This window comes from Ambystoma mexicanum, chromosome 6p (assembly GCF_040938575.1).
Source record: "Ambystoma mexicanum isolate Mex_15411 chromosome 6p, UKY_AmexF1_1, whole genome shotgun sequence".
NCBI lineage: Eukaryota > Metazoa > Chordata > Amphibia > Caudata > Ambystomatidae > Ambystoma > Ambystoma mexicanum.
The window spans coordinates 607,781,892-607,796,178 of NC_090935.1; the positions used below are offsets into that span (position 1 = coordinate 607,781,892).

The 14,287-nt window shown below is 43.5% G+C and overlaps 1 protein-coding gene across 1 annotated transcript in view; it reads right to left on the reverse strand.

Moving 5' to 3' along the window:
- The window catches only part of SV2C (synaptic vesicle glycoprotein 2C), an 865,364-nt gene that overhangs the window by 171,893 nt on the left and 679,184 nt on the right, over nt 1-14,287 (reverse strand). The gene's annotated exons all lie outside the window — the stretch shown is intronic.

Genomic DNA, 14,287 nt, shown 5'->3' on the forward strand with positions numbered 1-14,287 from the left:
ACGATATCCTTTACTGACAAACGGATAATATGCTCCACTCCAGGGATACATTACATGAATGTAAGAGAATGTATAGTAGCATTTATAGGCCAAAAAAGCATTACGAGGTGTCCCTTTAGACCCAGAAGTATTTTTGAATGGAGTAAACATTTTGTTGACATGGCTTCCTGGATTGAGAGGTAAATTGCTGAGAATACATGACAAATATTTTGTTAGACCACAAATACCTATAGATGATGAGGAAGGGCATGTTATTGCCATAGAACTAGAGGCAGCAGTAGTAAGAGAGGAAAGGGTGGTTGTTCATGGGACGGATGATGAAGGAAGAGCATGGAGAACAGTAATAACTCTTGATGAGGGGTATAGACTAACAGACTTGATAAATAAAGAGTTGTTCAGAACTGAGTATTCAGATGATGAACTATTATTTTTCATAAGACTTACCTAATGGATAAAGTTGGGATATGATAAAAAAAGAAGCCATCATTTTTCCAGGAAGATTTAGAAAAGATGCCCAGCATCTAATGGAACAACAGTCCATATGACGTGGGTCTATTGTGCTAGCAGGGACAGTTAAAATCAAGCTTAAGTCAGGAGCAATTTCACCACAAGCAAAACAGTACACCATGTCCAGAAAAGCAGATGAAGGTATATTTGAAACCCTTTCCACTTTAGTACAGCAAGGAATACTAGTACCTTCAGACTCCACATGTAACACAGCTGTGCACCCAGTAAAGATCAATGGGGTGGGGGGTCCTGGAGATTTATTCAGGATCTATGTCCCCCCAAATCCAGCTACTATATTATGTAACATCCCTGCTACAGCTAAATATTTTACAGTAGTAGATTTAAAACATGCTTTCTTTTCAATTCCCCTTCATGAGGACTCCCAAGATTTGATCTCATTTTCATAATGAGATCAGTGGTGGAAACATACAGGATTACCACAGGGGTATGTGAGTCCCCATCAATCTTTAATAGGGTTCTTCAGATGGATATAGGTAACGTAAAACTTGAAAGCACAATAATTCAGAATGTAAATGACATCTTAGTGTGCAGTGAAACAGAAGAAAAAAGCAGAGAAGTCTCAGGCCATTTAATGACAGTATTGGCAGAAAAAAGATACAAAGTGGACAAAGATAAACTACCGTACTGTCCCGGAAGAAGTCCTGTATATAGGAATGCTAATCTCTCAAGAGAAGAGAAAAGTGACATATGAGAGAGCAGAAACAATCATGGAAACTATAAGACCTAAGACAGTGAGGGAAATGCAGCAATGTTTAGGCTTATGTAATCATTCCAGAGCCTGGGTTTTTGATTACAGCACATATATTAGACCACTTCTGAAAGCACTTAAAGAAGCACAGATAGGTACAGATGACATAACATGGACACATGAAATGACAGAAGGATTTGAAGAGTTGAAAACAGTGATTTGTGCAGCCCCTGTGTTAGGGATTCCACATTATAACGAGGTGTTTTACTTATTCTCACATTCACGTGGAGTGGTAATGCCATCAGTCCTCACACAGAAGGCAACATTAGGAAACAGACATAAACCATTAGCTTATTACAGTGGGATTCTAGACCCAGTAATGAGAGGGCATTACCCTTGCGAGCAAGCAGAAGCTGTCGCTGCTTTTGCAATTGGAAAAACTGCAAGTATTACAATGGGGTGTTCAATGACGTTATTCGTCGAGCATTCCTATTGCCCTGGTGAAGTGCGCAGCCCATACTAAGAGGGAAGACATGATTTCTCGTGGAAACTATGCCACAGACATTGAAGCAGAAAGAGCAGCATATTTTCCAAATATTTCTAATTTTGAAGTAGAAAGTATTGGGCAAATGTCAGAATGTTGCATGATGATAAAAGAAGTATTTAATATGTCATCCATTGTACAGTTAATTGAGCTGCAGGGTCAAGCTCCACAAGAGGAACAGGATTTATCGAAAAGAAAGGGTTGTTCTTTATACCCCAAAGAGACTATATGGAGACGAGATAGCACTGGAAAGCCAGTTATGCCTCTATTATTATTGAGAGTTGCGCTGGATCAGCTTCACTATCCTGTGCATACAACCACAGAGAATCTTGCTGCCACAATTGCAGAAGACTGGTTTATGCCAAATTTCTTACAACACGTTGCACGGTTAATTGTAAATTGCATTGTCTGCCAGAATTTCACAGCAGGTCATACCTTGCGAACAGTGAGAGGAGCAATACCGCAGCCTAATGGTCCTTTTCAGCATCTAAATATAGATAATGTGGATATTTTGCAAACATGCAATGGCTACAGATATATGCTAGTAGTAGTATGTCGATTTTCCTGATGGATTGAGGCAGGTCCATGTAGGCACCCCAATGCCACATTTGCCTCCCAGTTTCTCATACGTGAGGTGTTTCCTAGATGGGGTATGTGCGAAGTCCTAAGGTCTTATAATGGGCTGCATTTTGTAAATGAGATGTTCAAACAAAAGACTCTTCTATTATGCATAAAGCATATGTTTTCATCTGATTATCATCCACAAGCGAATGGTATTTGTGAGTGTTTTTAAACAGACTCCTTAAAGAGAGGATAGCCAAAGTTAAGAATACTTTGAAGAATGGATGGCTACATTGCCTACCCCTTGCTTTATTTGCCTTGAGAAACCAGCCTGGCTTCGATCACCACTTGACTCCTCATGAGTTGGTGACTGGACCACGCATGAGAGTGCCCCTTGCTCCTCCCAATCAAAACAAAGCGGATGACCATAGTGTAGCAAAAACATTAGGGGATGAGATGCATGATAATTTGACAAATATGACCCCTAGTGTTTCTTTTATTTCCAAACAGATAAAGAATCGGAGGGAAGGGTCGAAGAAGATTGAAGAAGACAGCCAAATGATAAATCCTGTAGAACTGTTAAAGCCACCGAGTTTGTATTTAGGGGACCAAGTGCTTGTCAAGAGTTTTGTTTGCACTTAGAATAAGCCCTTCTTTGAAGGGCCATACCTAGAAGATGGGGTCACCCCCACTGCTGTGAAAATCTAAGGAAGAGAAGCCTAGCTGCATCTGAATGATGTAAAGCCTTACAAACGAGAGACCCTTACCCCTGTGGCTCCCGTTGACAGTGAAGCAAGATAAGAAGTTCCGCAAATGCACACTAAATTGGCCACCAAGAGCCAACAAAGCACAGATGAAGTAAAAAAAAATCTGAACTGTTAATTATTCCCAAGTTTAAAGGGAAAATAACAAACTCTTCACTGTTTACAGAATTATTCCTGTTAGGTTAAAGAGACAATGCTTTCAAGACAGAACACAAAGATCTCACATGACACTTTATGTTGCCTATAATGTTACACACATTTCTGTATGCTGTTTTACTTATATACGTTGATTTTACCCAGCTCAATTGAGATGAAATGTTGATATTATCACTTTTTTTGGAAATCCTAACACAGCCCCCATTATTCAATGGATCATCAATGCAATACTATTACAATTTATGTTATAAAAAACTGTGATTATTATAAAGAGTAACAGGAATTGTATGCTGATAAAAGAGAATGGTCATTGAAAGACACATTGTATTATTTATTTGCTTATTATTATAGCATTTCGACAAATGATGTTCTATAATACAGATGGAGTTTTTAGCAATGAGACATCTATTTTTATCCCTAACAAAAGTACAACTGACACTTTCCCTGATATTCCCAAGCAAATTATCCGACTTAAGAGGGATGCTGGAGAAGATTGTGAGGATATCAACACATACCTTGATAATTCAGCCCATTTAAAGAATAACATGTGGTATCAGCACATGAAGGAAGTGGGGAGAGGGATGTCAGATGAGTTCTGCTATGTATGTTCTATCATCTCTTATGGCATGAGCACAGCCAGAACATGTATAGCAAGAGAAATACCTATACATGGTGCAAAGTGTCTCAGTCATCTAACAGCATGCATGACAAGAGGACAATTTAAAGGAAGATGGGCATCCCTACGATGGATGTTGAAAAGAACATTTCCACATGAAGATGCTTACATAAAAACACAGAAAATTTCAAACAACCCAGGTTGGAAAAGCAGAATGCCCCTGTACTCATTTAGTGGTCTGACAAGAGAACAGATGAGGATTTATTGAACAAAAGAGACTGATGTGTGCAGACATATGGGAAACACCAGGATAGCCAGGATGCTGGTAGAGACCTCAGATATTGGTATATGGACGAGTAACCACCAGTACAGGATGGGAAGAAGGAGTGTTAGGATGCAGTGCACACTTATTGATGACAGCACCAGTACAGGTAGTGCTAAAAGTGAATGATGAATGCCAAAATTATTAACATGGGTTGAAAATGAAGCAGGACATGTGCCCATACTCCCAATGAAAAATGCAACACTTTGTTTTAGAAACAGTGGTCAGACCAAAGTTGGAGAAAACAAAGAATGCAAACAAATAATTGACATGCCAGGAATTCATGGAAGAACTGCTGTGCTAATGGACCACTATTGGGCCTGTGGATCCAAAGCTTATATGAAGCTACCTAGGAATTGGGGAGGAATATGTTCAATAGTGATAAAACAGGTTCCTGTGTTGGTGATCCCCCAAACTGATCTCCACATCACTGACTTTCCGAAAAATGGATGCACACCAAAGGAAGAAGAAGTTGCTCTACCTCATCTGACAGAAGAGAGAGAACCATTTTTTTGGCAAAATCCATAGAAGCTTATCATGACATCCCAGATGAGCACACATTGTTCAGTAGTACGGCAGTGATAATTACAGCTATATTTATGCCAGGAATTCCAACTGACATGAACACCAAGTAGATACAAATCACCAGATGGGAGCTGCTACAAGCAATTAACATGACAATAAAGGGATGTAATGTGATTAGAGAAGAATTGAGGGTCATCAGACTCATGACCCTCCAGAACAAGTATGTCTTAGACTTAATTACAGCGTTGTAAGGAGGCGTGTGCGCCATAATCTGGCCTTCTTGCTGTACATACACACCTGCCCATGATGGAGAAAATTGAACCCTGACAGAAACAATAACTATGCTGTCAACTCTGCATATGAAAATGGTGGAAGAAGTAGATGAGACCGAAGATGAAGATTGGTTTTCATCTCTATTCTCATAAATTCCAACCTGGATGGCAAATACCTTCAAATTGCTGGGAGCAATGCTAGTGTTAGTGTTGCTGGGATTCTGTCTTATAAGAATAATTATAGGATAATGCAAGAAGACAGCAAAGAAAGCTATTGGGATGAAGATAATGTTCGATGTAAATGCTGTGACGGATGAGCATACACAGCCCAAAAGCATCACCCATGAACGCCTGAAAGGAAGTACTCTTGCATCCGCAGGAACAAAGTTTTATCTTCCCAAAGATCATAAGAACTATGCAAGACATTGGGTGTACTGTCAACTGACTCGGGAGTGTTGCCATATGACCTGGAGTGTGGATAAACATATAAGGAATGCAGGTGACCTGAGCGGGGTGATGCAGATATGGATTCCGAAGAAACCACAGTGTGAAGAAAAGGTGAAGAAGATTGAGGAGGTGGTCGAGGACTCGACCAGAGGGGGGAACGTAGAGAGGCAGATGTGCACGTCATCTATGGTGGTCAGTCCCCTCTGCATTTCATTCAGTTTTCGCATATCACAGTGTTCTACTATGTGCATTACTTTTATCTGTTGTGCTCTGTTATTTTCTTTTATTAATCTTTCTGATTTGGTTCCTTTTACATGCTTGGTATACCCGGGCCACGGGACGTGACTGGGCACCTCCATTTTCATTTTTATTTCGGCATTCATCCTTCATTTATATTTCATGTTTACTCATTTTAAAAATTGTATTTATTTATCCTTTATGGTTCCTTGTAAGCCGCACTATGCGGTGGGAGGGTGCCTGGCCTCCTGAGTCTCCGGGGTCTCCCTCCCAATGAGCGTCTGTGTGTTTATTTCATCCCTACACTCACCACAGTCTCTCTTGCCTGTCAGCAAGGCAGGGGAGTTGGGAGGGACCTCTGCAATACCATGTGTCTTCATAGGCCCTCTGCTAGCCGGTAGCGTAGAGTACAGGACCGGTAGATGCACACTGAAGTTGTGCCGAAGTCAAGCCCCTTTGCTAGCCGCCCTTAAATGATCTAAACTGCGAGCCCGGCCATCTGAACCTTGGTAGTCTAACGAGCTGCATGTCTTACGTGCCCTGCATACGGCACGCAGGCACACTGAGCACGAATGGTGCCTTAATTATAGCACTGCTGCAACAGCACTATTTCAGCAAGCCTCCCAGGTATACCACAGAGCTATTTCTGCCACCAAAAAAGTCTATTTTTCTAACCACATCTTGGCATCCATTAATCGTTCAAAAGACCTATTTAAGGTCATTCACAACTCTCATCTGTTCCTTTGGAATCGGTGGCTGCCTCTCAGGACCTCTCTGATTCCTTATCCAACTTTTTTGTGAATAAGATTGAAAATATTCTCATCTGTATAAAATGTTCTGGCCGCCAGTCCACTGTTTCTTTGGCCTCGGCTCTGTCTCAGCCCAATATGGCATTATGGTCTGCATTCCCCGTTTTTACAGCTGAGAATATTACAGCTTCTGTTCTTAAGCTTAAATCAGAATCTCCTAGGGACCTCATTCCACTGCTTATTCTCAAAGACATTCTCCCCCACATTGTCTCCTCTTTGCAGCTGGCCATTAATAATTCCTTTCAAACAGGTCATATTCCATCTGTCTGAAGCATGCTACAGTGATCCCTCTCCTGAAAATAACCCTCTCTTGATCCTTCCATTCCATCTAATTTTCCTCCCATCTCTCTCCTAATATTTCTGATGAAGCTTCTGGAATCTTTGGTCTGTCCTTTTCTTAGTTCTCTTCTTGAAGAATCCTCTTTTTTTCACCCCTCACATCCATGTTTCCGCCAAGGCCAAGGGACTAAAAGCATGCTGTTTTCGGAAGTGCACGATCTAGCAATGATGCATGACCAGGGCCACGTGGGAGCACTGGTTTTACTTGATCACTCTGTCACGTTCAATACCACTGATCATGCTATCTTGCTGGATCAGTTGTCTGGAGCTGGCATTGCCATGACAGCCCTGGCATGGTTTTCCTATTTCCTTTCCAATCATTACCAAACTCTGTCCATCCCTCCTTTCTGTTCTCAGGGTAAGCCTCTCACCTGTGGTGTCCCTCATGGGTCTGTCATTGCACCCATGTTGTAGAAAATCCATGTTCAACCTCTGACCAAACTCATCCTCTCCTACAGCTTTGTTTGTTATTCGTATACAGATGATACCCTAATCCTGGTCCAACTTGACCTCACGGTAACTGAGTCAGCGTCCAGGTTCAGGGTCTGCCTTAAGGCCATTGGGGAATGGATGTGTAACAAATACCTTGTTGTATTCATCGCAAGCGCCCGGATGCCCTAGGGCCAGGCGGCGCTATACAAATAATAAACTAAACTAAACTAAAACTAAACTTGCTCAAGTTGAACAGTGAGAAAACGGAGGTGTTGGTGGTGGCCCCCCTTCTGCATCCTCCCTTTGAACCTCAGCTTTTTGGCCTGCTTTTTTGGGTTCACTTCCTGTACCTTCCACCACTGTAAAAGATCTGGGTGTGAAGCTATCTGACTCTCTCTCAATGGAACCCCAATAAGTGCTGTATGTCAGTGGGGCTATTTCCAGCTGAAGCTCCTCTGAAAGGTTCTTCCTTTCATTCTAGTCGAGCTTCAAGCCCATGTGATATCAGCTTTGGTGACTTCTTCTGTCGATTACTGTAACTCACTATTCTTGGCACAACCAGCCTACCTCCTGCAGCACCTCGGAGTTCTTCAGAACTCTGCAGCCCACCTAGCTACTTCTACTTCTCGCTATAACCATATTTCACCAGTGTTACGCCAACTTCACTGGTTGCCTATTGCGCAGTGTATCCAATTTAAAACAGCCTGTTTGTGCACTGTGCATTCTATGGTCAGGGGATGGAATATCTCCGGGAGGTATTGCGCCCATATGTGCCTGGTCGAGCAATCTGCTCTTCTGATGCCTGCCTGCTGTGGTTCCTAGGTGTAGACTCAGCAGGATCGGCAGCTGTACCTTTTTGGTTGCAGCCTCATCTCCCTGGAACTCTCTGCCCCGTGATCTGTGCAGCCTGTCCAATCACTTTTCTTTCCGGCGAGCCTTAAAAACTCACCTTTTCTTACTGTTTTTGTCTGTGTCCTGTCGAGCAGCGCCAACATGCCTTGGTGTCGTAAGTCGCGCTTTATAAATAAATAAAAAGAAATATAAACAAACATCTATAGAGCCCACCCCCTCGTCCCCATCTTATTGGAAGAACAGCAAGAGAACAGTGTGCATGACACCTGGTATCATCCCAATACCAAATTGAACGTATGAAAGACGTTATAAGCTCAAACAACCATACCAAATGTATCCTCGAACTGATGTGGTAGACATGAGCCTGTAGACACCACCGACATAAGTGGACATGAACTATAAGTAAAGTCGGACAGCAAAGAAGTGACGTCATGAAGAGAGAAGATACATAGATGCATTAAATCTTATGTATGAATGTCTGAAGAATGAAGATGTACTGAAGCCACAAAGTAAACATGCATGCGAATATGAAGAAAACCATATACACGTAGAAAATAAGTGACAAGGGATTTAGTAGATGTGTATAAGCAGAAAAGAAAGGTAGATAAGACAACGCAGAAGCTTGCTAATGTAGGAAATATAATGCGAGTTAAGCAGCCATGTTGAGAAAATTGATGTAAGCATTGTGTGATAGTAAGCAAGAAGCTTCGAGGAGGGAGACCAAGGCTGCGGAGCTGACAGGTGCTGGAATACAGCTCTGTGCAAGAACAAAGGGTATTTTCTTGGCTCGGGATCAAGGATGCCACAGCAAGAAGCAACTGCAAGGAACGAAAGGAGTCTAAGAGGATAAGCCATGTACACAAGACATATTTTTTTCAGATTAAGTAAAGGAGTGAATAATTATGAGTGCCAAGTATTGAACAATCATAGATGTAGAAAGAGCATGAAAGACGGAGCAACCAAGTCTCCAGAGGCTGAGGAGAGTAATAGTACCCAATATAATTGAATCAAATATAATTAAATAAAAGGACAGAATGGAAATAATCATGATCTCCTCACACGACCAGAAGACAAGGCCTGTTCATACAGCTCCAAACGAAGATAGCAATGTACCTTCATTCCCTTTAAATTTCTGTGGAAGAGAACGGCTAGCAAGGTCAACTACAAAGAGACAGCCTTGGCTTAGGGCCTAACTAATGAGAGACGGTAGGCTAATTAGCTAAGGAAGGCAGTTGTCTGACGTTGTTCCCCTGCATCTGGGTTTCGTTGCTTACCTGCTGTTAACGAGCCGAATGTCCAAGGTTGGGAGAGAGTGGCAAGCAATCATGAAGGCCTAAGTAATGGTGAACCATACATTGTTGCAGAAGCCTATCCACTGCTGGTATTATGCCATTATCTGTATTTTACGTAGTAAGAGGGCGTTTAAGGCATGCCTACTACATATGGGGCAGTCAATGATGATACTAACCAGTATATGAACTAAAGATATATATGTTCCCTTAACCAAGCCCTCCACCCAATTGGTTTTTGCTGTTTGCCATGTAGGATGACATCATAGCTGACGTACATCAAGGTGTAAAGCCTTTTGCGTAATGGAAATGTGCTGAGAGTGTGTGAGCCACAATCTGTTTGTTCGCCAGGTTTCCCTATTTTGAACTTATAATAGTGTCGTATTTTGCCATATTCTTTGAGTCTGTCCAGTTATTTGGGCGTGGGGTCATCTATTTGGTAATCCCCTTCAGCACCTCGAACGTTCCAGGTGCTATTGCACACCTTGCTTTGAGGTGCTTCCATTTATTGTTGAGCAGAACGTCTGAAACTGAATTAAAAGTTGCCTCTAAGTGGGAGACTGAGAATAGTCCAGAATGTGTCTGAAGTCACTTGCCAGTGCCATGCCAACTGATACCAAGGAAGTATTTAGTGCTCGCCAGCCACTCTATCTAATGCCCTGGCACGGATATGTCTCAATGGGCTCCGCGAATGGTTAAAGTATACGATGGGATTGCATGCATCGCGGGTTGAGATGCCTACAAGATAATACTCATGATCAGAACCCCGACCCCCACCCCAGCCCCAGGATATTGCGACATTCATTCATTGAAATAGATCCTAAACTTACTGACTTCCCTTTCTTTTGTCCATGTGCCCCTGAATTAGAAACAATCTTTCACAAAGGGAATTCCTTGATGGGGTTCTTGACGCCACAGGTGCTGTGTGGACGCTGGATACCGGAAGTACACATGGATTTGTTGATCGGACTAAATTATCATAAGCGGCAAATGGATGAAATATTTTGTAACTTTTTAGCAGCATTTCACAAATTTTGCAACACATTCAAAAGCCGCAAAACCCTTTACGCCGGATGGACTGGCCGCAGCATCCCACAAACTCTGGTCATTGGTGGATCGGCTGCTCCCTTGCATGGCGTCCACGCATGCGCGGTCTCTGCAGAGCATCGCCCTTGCTGTGCTCCGGTGGAGTGGCTGTTTTCGCGGCATGTGCGTGGCTTCTTCTCGTGGGCTGGGTTGCCCCTTTGCTGTGGATCTTAGTAGCATTGTGTGCCCTGTTTATACCGAGGCGCGGAGCCTCGGGCGCTCAGGTGAAGGCCAGGCAGCAATTCTGTGATGAATGAATTAAACGCGTACAACACCTCATATGAAATTAATCACTTTCAAGGACCGAATGTGACAGTGCTACTATGGAGGCGAATGGTAATTACATTCCGTGCGCTGGCAGCGCGGCTGATGGCATTATAATAAGAAAAATGATCTGTCTGCGTCTGCAAGAGCTTTCCGTCTGGATAGTTTAGGGCATGTTTTCCAAATGTCCAGACCTCAATGGAAGGGTGAAGGCCGGATTATTTAATATTGGACCAATACATCTTTGGACAATATCGGGAGATCTTCCTAGGTCCATTATGCGCCGTTATTGCATTATAGTTAAACAAATGAGTTCAGGTTTTCTTTAGTGCTCGAAAACCGATTGAACCCTCTGTCTGTCTGGACCGACGTCTGTGGGGAAAATATGACTGTCCAGTGGCACAAAATAACAATTTTTCCATTGAAAGTTGCATCCATTCAAAGTAAAAAGCGCCAAGATGTTTAGATTGGAAAAAGTCCAAAAGCATTGCAGAAAATTAATTATATAAAAGAAAATAGGGTCAACCACCAGGTACCCTATATCTCCTCTCCCCTCCCCAAGCCCCGGCTCTGTGCTCTGATTTCACCCACTCACTGCCCCAATGTCACTCTCTCCCCTTTCGTCTTTTCCAGAGTAAGACTGTGGCTCCTAACATATGGAAGGGAGGATAGCTCAAGGGCAACGTGCTCGACTTGGAAGTAAGTTGCCACGGAGCAACACAGGTTCGAACCACGGATCTGCGCTTAGAAACCTCTGGGTATTAAGGGCGTTTTTAATAACCTATCATATCAATCTACCCTCGGCCCCGCACGTTCCTCCTCTGTTTATGCTATGTGCCCCGCCCCCTCCCCTGTTCACCAGCGCTGTCCCCTCGCTCCTTTATCCTGCTCCCTAATATCCCGCGGCTCCATTTCGGAGGTCGTGTGTTGCTGTAATCCCTGGCCACCTGCCCTGTCTGGCTCTCCCAGTTCCCGCCTTGCAACAGCTGTCAAGCGATTCTGCACTTGATCACACCCTGTTGTTTCTGAAAAATAAAACAATGCCCACATTGTTTCTATTATTTCTAACTTTTAATATACCTTAACCGAAATCAAAAGTGATCTATGAAATGCAAAGCAGGGCTGAAGTTCATGACATGTACCTTGTTTGTATGGTGGGCATCATGTACAGTAATCCACATGTGTAATCTCGGCTGACATGCGATGTACATCTCGGCAAGTCACCACCCACACGCTTATTTCTGTTTCCCTTATCATGCATATGCCCTAAAGAGACCTGCCAGCACGCCTCCAATGGAAGTGGAGCGCTAGAGGTAAATTACACTGCCCATGCCAATGCGGTACCCATGCCCAATATGTTGCATTATATGTTATGCTGTACCCTAAGCACTGAATCCCATCCCAAAGCTGGCAGCCAGTGCATTGTGGCACGCCGGGCTGTGCTCAAGTTTAACTACACTTGCACGCTCTTCAAACCCCAGAGCATTGATAGTGTAGAGGTTTGAGCTCTCTTCTTGTGAAAGCTAGCAGTCATGCAAGCTGGGTTTGAACCTCTTCGTGAGTGCTCTATTTTTTTCTATTGCTTTTTTTGCATAGGGCTGAGAAGCGCTGTGCACATAAAATATATCGAACATACACAAAGATCGGACATGCACTTCTAAAAAGGATATGAATAATGTAAATATATATATATATACATGAATCGCATTACCAGGGCTGTAGTGTTATGCCAATGCCCCTTTAATCCTCCACCAAAACACCTCGACCATTATCCAGAAGGCGTTGGGGCATTCACAGACGTTCTATTAGTTTAGGGCAATGGGATAACGCACGCAGGGCAGGAGGGCCAATGTGCTACAATGTTTAGGCAGCCGTCCTAGTAAGTATGGGCTGTCATTCATTACGCTGGGGTACAAGGACAGGCTGGCCTGAGGAGCCTACGGCATAGCCACATGCGGAGTGAGGAGCATAGCAAGCTTGTGAAGGGGATTAGGGGCATGGCAGGCAGAGAGATACTGGACACAGGGGGGCTCATTACGAGTTTGGGGGTAGCCATGGCGGCCTCCAAACTCATGTCCGGGTCCGGGTTCTCGGTATGGGGACTTAATGGGTCATTCCAACCTTGGAGGACCCAGTAAGACCCCATTCTGAAAACCATTCCCCATTCCCATTCGAGCCCCCATAGGTCTCAATGGGAATGGGGAAGGAGCTAATAACGGGCCCGCAAATAGCGGGCCCGTTATTAGCTCCCGGTCCCTTAGCGGCTCCCACTAAGGGCAGCTGGTAAAACCAGCTGGCCTTAGTGGGACCCGCTAAGGGACCTCAGAATGTGGCGGTAAGGAGTTAACGGCACCGGCATCCTTACCGGTGCCGTTAACCCCTTACCGCTGCACTCGTAAATAGGCCCAGGGACTAGTTAGAGGAGCTTGTGAAACATATTTCTTTCAATAAATGACTCTGTGGATTGCACCATGTGGCCCCATTTCTTTTCCAAATGTTCTTTCAGTAAGCCTGACACTCATCCCTGTGTGAAGCGATCTGCCACTGAACCATTTGATGTGGCACTGCTCCCAGTTTCTGTAGTAAAACTCTTTAAGCACATTATCAATGAGAATCGGTCAAGCCCTGATGACAGAAGGCCTTGTCCAGGTACTAATGGCTTTGATATCAATTGTGTCCCCAACATAAATTCATAAATGTCCTTGCACTCGGCAACCTAATGAGTGCATCTCCCCACTCTTAGGGGCTGCATTGGGTCCATGCATTCAAGGTTCAAAGTGACAGATGTGGGCCCTGGACAAATGTGCAAGTCATCCACTGTAAATCGTTGCCTTGTGCACTGTACGCTGCGCGCCGGGAGAGTGTACCAACGCTACGCGTGCCACGCAGATCTGTTCAACCTGACCACTGAATTGGCTCTAACACATCTGAGGAAAAGGGACAATGTTAATCTTGACTTCCTCTTCCTATGTCATGGTTACATATTAGACAGATGCAACCACTTCTACAATCGACCAAAGTAGTGTAGTTTATAAAAGGAACTCTAAAATCCATGCCCTTATAGCCAGAATGAATTGTAACTAAACAAATTTGATTCGCTCATGAGAGAAGTGCGATATGGTCTTCATTTCGACATTGTAAAGGTTGTGATCCTTCTGTTTTCAACATGTTCATGCGCTCATGTAGTCAAGCGGATGGCTGTGCCTCCAGGATTCCTAACAATAACTGGTATTGATTCGTCGAGACAGTGGTAAGTTTGCATCTGGAGGTAAGTGGTTGGCTTGATTGGTCTGTGTCAAAATACTTGCATCAGTGTATTTACAAGGAGGCTCCCCACTGCCTCAACAACTGCCCTACTCAGGTGCACTCACTAAGTTCCAGCGCTAGCATTTCATTTCTTACCCCTCGCTTAAAAAAAGAAAAGATCAGAAATTAACAATCATGCCCTGCCTTCAAAAAACGTGTACAAACCTGACTTTCTGACAAGTATGAATGATGTCTGTATCTTCGGTACATCCCATGCTTTTGTAAATAAGTCTCTATCCAATGTACCTCC